Source organism: Tupaia chinensis, unplaced genomic scaffold (assembly GCF_000334495.1).
Source record: "Tupaia chinensis unplaced genomic scaffold, TupChi_1.0 Scaffold000146_1, whole genome shotgun sequence".
Classification (NCBI taxonomy): Eukaryota; Metazoa; Chordata; class Mammalia; order Scandentia; family Tupaiidae; genus Tupaia; species Tupaia belangeri.
The window spans coordinates 2182122-2189020 of NW_006159616.1; positions in this window are offsets into that span (position 1 = coordinate 2182122).

Sequence of the window (6899 nt, forward strand, 5' to 3'; positions counted from 1 at the left end):
TCCCCCCCCCCCCCCGCCAGAGGGCACAGGCGCTTGCTAGAGAGACAAAGAGGAAAAGGTTGAATGCACCCCTATGGGGTATGGCCACGCTGCAGTCCCTTCCCCATGTCCCCTTTTGGGGTTTCAGGCACTAAGTGCAGGTGCCCAGCATGTTTTCCCAGCCTGGGGCCAGGACTCAAACCACAGTCTAGAGCCAGGTGGGGCCCAGCTGCCTTAGCCCCCGCCAGCAGCTGGCCCATTTCTTTCTTTCTTTATTCATTTCTTTATTTATTTCTGAGGTTTTTGCTATAGGGCCTGTGCGCTCACCAGAGAGACAGAGAGCAAGAAATCACTCCACAATCCCTTCTCCTCCATTCTCCTCTCACGATCCTGGGCACACATGCAGATGTGCCCAGAGTGAGTTTAAGCTATTGGATCTGGGATTTGAACTGCAGTCGACTACATGGGAGTCCAGAGATGTAGATGCTATCTGCTGGTCCCTGCAAACCCATCTTTTAATTTTTTTTGGAGAGGTTTTCACTATAGGGTGCATGTGCTCGCCAGAAAGACAGAGAGAAAGTGAGAAATCACCCCCCAGGGGGATGGCCATGCTGCAACCCCTTCTCCTCCATTCTCCTCTCACGATCCTGGGCACACATGCAGATGTGCCCAGAGTGAGTTTAAGCTATTGGATCTGGGATTTGAACTGCAGTCGACTACATGGGAGTCCAGTGACATAGCCATTATGCCAACTGCTGGTCCCTTTTTTTTAGTTTGGATATAGGGTGTGTGTGCTCTCCAGAGACAAAGAGAGAGGGGATGGCTACTGTCACAATCCTTTCTCCTCCCTTCTCTCAGGATTTTGGGCATGTATACACACATGCCTGTAGTGTTTTTCAAGCTGCCAAGTCCGAGACTCAAACTGCTCAGCTCAGCCATGTGGGATCCAGCTGCCTTGACCTCCATGCCACCTGCTGGTGCTATAGTCATCTTTTTTTTTTAAGTTTTGCCATAGGACATGCGTGTGCTTGCTGGAGAGTAACAGTAAGGAGGAAAGTCACCCCCACCCATGGGGGTATGGCCAGCCACAAATCTTCTCTGTTTTCCCTCCTGAGATTCTGGCAAGCACACACACGCATCAGGTGTGATTCTCTTTTTTTTTTTTTTTTTTTTTTTTGAGAGGTTTTTGCTATAGGGCATGTGCGCTCACCAGACAGACAGAGAGAGACAGAGAGAGAGAAAGCGAGAAATCACCCCCAGGGGGGATGGCCACACGGCAATCCCTTCTCCTCCATTCTCCTCTTGGGATCTTGGGCACGCACGCACACGCGCCCAGCGTGAGTTTAAGCCACCGGGTCCAGGACTTGAACTGCGGTTGACTACGTGGGAGTCCAGCGACATAGCCATTACGCTAACTGCTGGTCCCAGATTTTTTTTTTTTGAAGACATGTTTTTGTATAGGGCACGCGTGCTCTCCTGAAAGACAAAGAGAGACAGAAAGTGAGAAATCACTCCCCGGGGGGGTGGCCACCTGAAGCCGAAATCCCTTCTTCTCTGTTCTCCTCTTGGGATTTTGAGCACGTACAGACGCACCCAGTGTGAGTTTAAGCCACCGGATCCAGGACTTGAACTGCAGTCGACTATGTAGAATCCAGCAAAGTAACTATTAGGCAATCTGCTGGTCTCACAGGCATGATTTTTAAGCCGCCAGGTCCAGGGCTCAAACCTCAGTCAGCCATGTGGGAGTCCAGCACTTTAACCACCGCACCATCTGCTGGCTCCTCCTACAGTCATCATAATTGGCTCCTATTATGCACCCTTTCTTCCTGTAACTAGGTTAACCATGACCCAGAAAGCTGGCCTTAAACCTGCTGGCCAAGATGGTGAGTTCATCCATCTGGATCAAACCATGATCAGACGCGGACTCCCGGACATTCTACGGTGAAAGAGATACATCCTCTTAGGCCAATAACAACTCTCACTGAAGGAGAACAGTGGTCCACTTTCACAGACGAGCAGGGAAAGGCACAGGACGTCTCAGATGGCCTGACTGAGGTCAATGTAATCTCGATCAAGGAATCCCACATGGGGAAGTCAGCCCCATCAGAGAAACATCAGTAACCCCAGCGTACGGGACACTCAGCCTGCAGGCCTCGGCCTACACTTAGAATCACCTCTCAGGCATTTACTAAGAGCAGAGCCAGCAAGAATGACGATGCCTTGAGAGAGATAAGTGAACTAAAAGATGGAGAAAATTGGGGCTAGCAGGTGGCATGGTGGTTACAAAGCTGGACTCCTTCATGGCAGACTGTGGTTCAGTCCCAGACCTGGAGGCTTACTTTCTCACTTTCTCTCTCTCTCGTGAGCCCTATATCAAATTAAAATAATAATAATAATGAATAAAATTAGATAAATCAGTAATTTTTTAAGAAAGATGGAGAAAATGGGGACCAACAGTTGGCATAATGACTATGTCACTGGTCTCCCATGTAGTAGACCGCAGTTTGTGTCCCAGACCTGGTGGCTTAAACTCACACTGAGTACATGTGCGTGTGCGTGCGTGCCCAAGATCCTGAGAGGAGAATGGAGGGGAAGGGATTGCGGCGTGGCCATCCCCCTTGGGGAGATTTCTCGCTTTCTGTTTCTCTCTCTCTCTGTCTTTCTGGCATGTGCACGCGCCCTCTAGCAAAAACCTCTCCAAAAAAAAAAACAAAACAAAAAACAAAAATTTCTTTTTTTTTTTTTTAAACAAAAATTTCTTGTGTCAGGGTTGGTAGGTGGCATGGTAATTAAGGGTGCTGGATTCCCACATGGCCGATCAAGATCCATGTCCTGGACCCAGTGGCTTGCTTTCTCACTCTCCCTCTCTTTCTCTCTCTTGCTTTCTCACTCTCTCTCATTCTGTCCCTCTCTGCTCAAATTAAAAATAAATAAAGTTAAATAAAATAATTCTTAAAAAACAAACAAAAAACTTCTTGTGTTAAGCTTGTCAGTGGTGTGCAGAAGAGAGCTGGATCCCACATTGCTGACCCCATGGTTAGAGTCTGGGACCTAAAAGCTTGAAAAACACTGGGTAGGGGGGCCAGCAAGTGGCGTGGTGGTTAAGGTGCAGGGCACTCCCACATGGCTGACATGGTTCGAGTCCTGGACCTGGTGGCTTGCTTTCTTGCTTTCCCTCCCTCTCTTTCTCTGTGTCTCTTTCTAGTCAAATTAAAATAAATGAATGAATAAATAAAATTAAATAAATAATTATTAAAAGAAAAAAAGAAAAAGACACTAGGGAGGAACAGTGCTGGGACAAGTGAGAGCTGGATGGGCACTGGGCGACTCTGGGCCTCGCGGAGGAAAAGTAACTAAACACGGGCAAAGGAGCTCCTAAGAAGCCGAGAGGCAAAATGTCATCAGATGCATTCTCTCTGCAAACTTGCCGGGAGGAGCACAAGAAGAAGCACCCGGATGCTTCAGTCAACTTCTCAGAGTTTTCTAAGAAGTGCTCAGAGAGGTGGAAGACCATGTCTGCTAAAGAGAAAGGAAAGTTTGAAGATATGGCAAAAGCGGACAAGGCCCGCTATGAAAGAGAAATGCAAACCTGCGTCCCTCCTAAAGGGTAAACAAAAAAGAAGTTCAAGGAAGGATCCCAGTGCACCCAAGAGGCCTCCTTCGACATTTTCCTTGTTCTGTTTTGAAAATCGCCCAAAAATCAAAGGAGAACTCCTGGCCTATCCATTGGTGATGTTGCGAAGAAACTGGGAGAGATGCGGAATAACACTGCTGCAGGTGATAAACAGCCTCATGAAAAGGAGGCTGCTAAGCTGGAGGAAAATATGAGAAGGATATTGCTGCATACCGAGCTGAAGGAAAGCCTGTTGCAGCAAAAAAAAGGAGTTGTCAAGGCTGAAAAAAGAAAAAAAAAAAAAAAAAAGAGGAGGAAGGTGAGGAAGATGAAGAAGATGAGGAAGAAGAGGAAGATGAAGAGGATGAAGAGGAAGAGGAAGATGATGATAATGAATAAGTTGGTTCTTGTGCAATTTTTTTCCTTGTCTATAAAGCATTTAACCCCCCACTCCCCGTACACAAGTAACTCCTTTTAAAGAAAAAAACTGAAATATAAGGCTGTGTACGATTTGTTTTTAAAATGCTCAGTGTCTTTTTTTGAATAGTCAACACACTACCAAATGTGTCTTTAGATAGCCCTGTCCTGGTGTATTTTCAATAGCACTAAACTTGCCTGGTACAGTATGGGGGTTGTCAATTGGCATGGAAATTTAAAGCAGGTTCTTGTTGGTGCACAGCACAAATTAGTTATATATGGGGATGGTAGTTTTGTCATCTTCAGTTGTCTCTGATGCAGCTTATATGAAAGAATTATTGTTCTGTTAACTAAATACCACTCTGTAATTGCAAAAAAACCCAAAAAAGTTGCAGTGGTTTTATTGACATTCTGAATGCTTCTAAGTAAATATGATTTTTTATTAGAAAAAAGAAAAAGAGGGGCTGGCAAGTGGCATGGTGGTTAAAGGTGCTGGACTCCCACATGGCCGACCATGGTTCAAGTCTCAGACCTGGTGGCTTGCTTGCTCCCTTCCTCTCTCTCTCTCTGTCTCTCTCGGATCAAACTGGAAAATAATAATAATAATAATAAATAAAGTTAAATAAAAATAATTCTTTAAAAAAAAAAAGAAAAAAACCCCACACACACTGGGTGTGTGCAGGCATGCCCCAAATCCTGAAAGGAGCGAGAAGTGGAGGAGAAGACTTTCTGGTATGAACTTCTCCCATGGGGTGCTTTTTCATTTCTATCTCTCTCTAGCAAGTGCTCACATCCTCTGACAAAAATTTAAAATAAAAAAACTTGTACCTTATACATACTTTGTGGATCTCTGTTTATATTTTTTCTGTTTGTTTATTTTAATTTGACCAGAGAGGAACAAAGCGAGAGAGACAGAGGGACAGAGAGAGAGAGAAAGTGAGAAAGGAAACTGTCAGGTATGAGACTCGAACCATGGTCAGCCATAGTGGGAGTCTGGCACCCTTAACCACTATGCCACCTGGCGGCCCGACCTCTGTTTAGATTTCTACAAAAAAAACAAAACAAAACAAAAACTACTTTCCCCCCCCCCATAGGGCACGTGCACTTGAAGGAGAGAGACAGAAAGAGAGAGAGTGTGAAAGGGAAACTGAGAAAGAAATCACCTCCCCAGGGAATGGCCACACAGCAGTCCCTCCTCTTCCATTCTCCTCTCAGGATTTTGGTTATGCACACTTGCACCTGGCATGATTTTCAAGCTGCCGGTCCAGGACTGGAACCACAGTCAACCATGTGGGAGCCCAGTGATCAACCACCATGCCACCTGCTGGCCCCTTAACATTAATCCTTAATCAGACAGACGCACATCTGCTCCTTCACCAGGCAGTTTCCAAGCACCGACTACGTGCCAGGCACTGTCCCGGGTGCAGAGAACACAGCGATGCACAATGTGGCGAGGCTCCCATTACTGAAGAGCTGGAGACACAGAGAGGAGAGACGTACAGGAGCAAGTCAGCGATCAAACCAAAGCACAGGTCCCTTCAAAGGTGGTAAGTACAAGGAGAGACAGAAATAGGACGTGGTGGAGGGGTGAGAGAGGGATGTGCACTCCTGATAGGCTGGCTGGGGAGGCCTTGTCTGCAGAGCTGACACTCGAGATCTGAATTAGGCTAAGAGCTGGTTGGGGTGGGGGTGGGGGCCGGAGAAGGGGGAGAAAGGGTGAGGGGGGGCCAGAAGGGGGCATGGGACTCCCACGTGACCAACTGCAGTTCGAGTCCCAGACCTGCTAGCTTGCTTTCTCACTTTCCCTCTCTCTCTGTCTCTCTGTGGTAAGCACACATGTCTATAGCAAAACTTAATAATAATAATAATAATAATAATAATAGGTACCAGCAGATGGTGTAATGATTACATCATTGGACTCCCACTTGGCCGACCACAGTTCGAGTCCCGGACCTGATGGCTTCAAATTCACGCCAGGCATGTGTGTGTGTGTGTGCCCCAAATCCCAAGAGGAGAATGGAGAAGGGATTGCATTGTGGCCATCTGCCTATGGGGTGATTTCTCACTTTCTGTCTCTGTCTCTCCAGTGAGTACATGTGCCCTATAGCAAAAATCTCTCTAAAATAATAACAATTAAAACAAAAAAGGGCTGGATGGATTAAGAGCAGAGGAAGTGGAAGCTGGGGAAGAGTGTTCTGGCAGAAAGCAGAGCAGGGCAGTCACAGGGCCCGGTGGGGTCTCGGCTGCCGTGGCTGAAGCCAGTGCGTACGATGGCGGTGTGAGGACGGGTTAGCTGTGGCCAGATCACGAAGGCCCTCGTGCTGGTTTCCTGATCCTGCTATAACAAATCTCCACAGATCGAATGGCTTAAAACAATGTATTTCATAATTCTTGAGGTCAGAAGTCTGAAATAGACTTCACTGGACTAACTAACGTCGAGGTGCCGGAGAGGCTGTGCTCCTTTTAGGGGTTCCAGAAGAGACTCGAACTGCCTGCCTTTTCCAGCTTCTAGAAGCAGCTGGCATTCTTCAGCCTGTGGCTCCTTCCTCTACCTGCAAAAGTCAGCAGCAAAACAGCTTCCCTGACTCTGACCCTGGCTTGCCTCACTTTTTCTTCCTTTCTTTCGGAGAGGTTTTCACTATAGGGCACATGCGTTCGCCAGAAAGACGGAGACAGAGAGATAGAAAGCAAGAAACCACCCCCCTCCCCCGGGGAGATGGCCACCCCACAATCCCTTCTCCTCCATTCCCCTCTCAGGATCTTGGGCATGAACGCACATGTGCCCGTATTTAAGCCACCGTGTCTGGGACTCGAACTGCGGTGGACTACACGGGAGGGAGTCCAATGATACAGCCATTATGCCAACTGCTAGTCCATCCTTCCTCCCTCC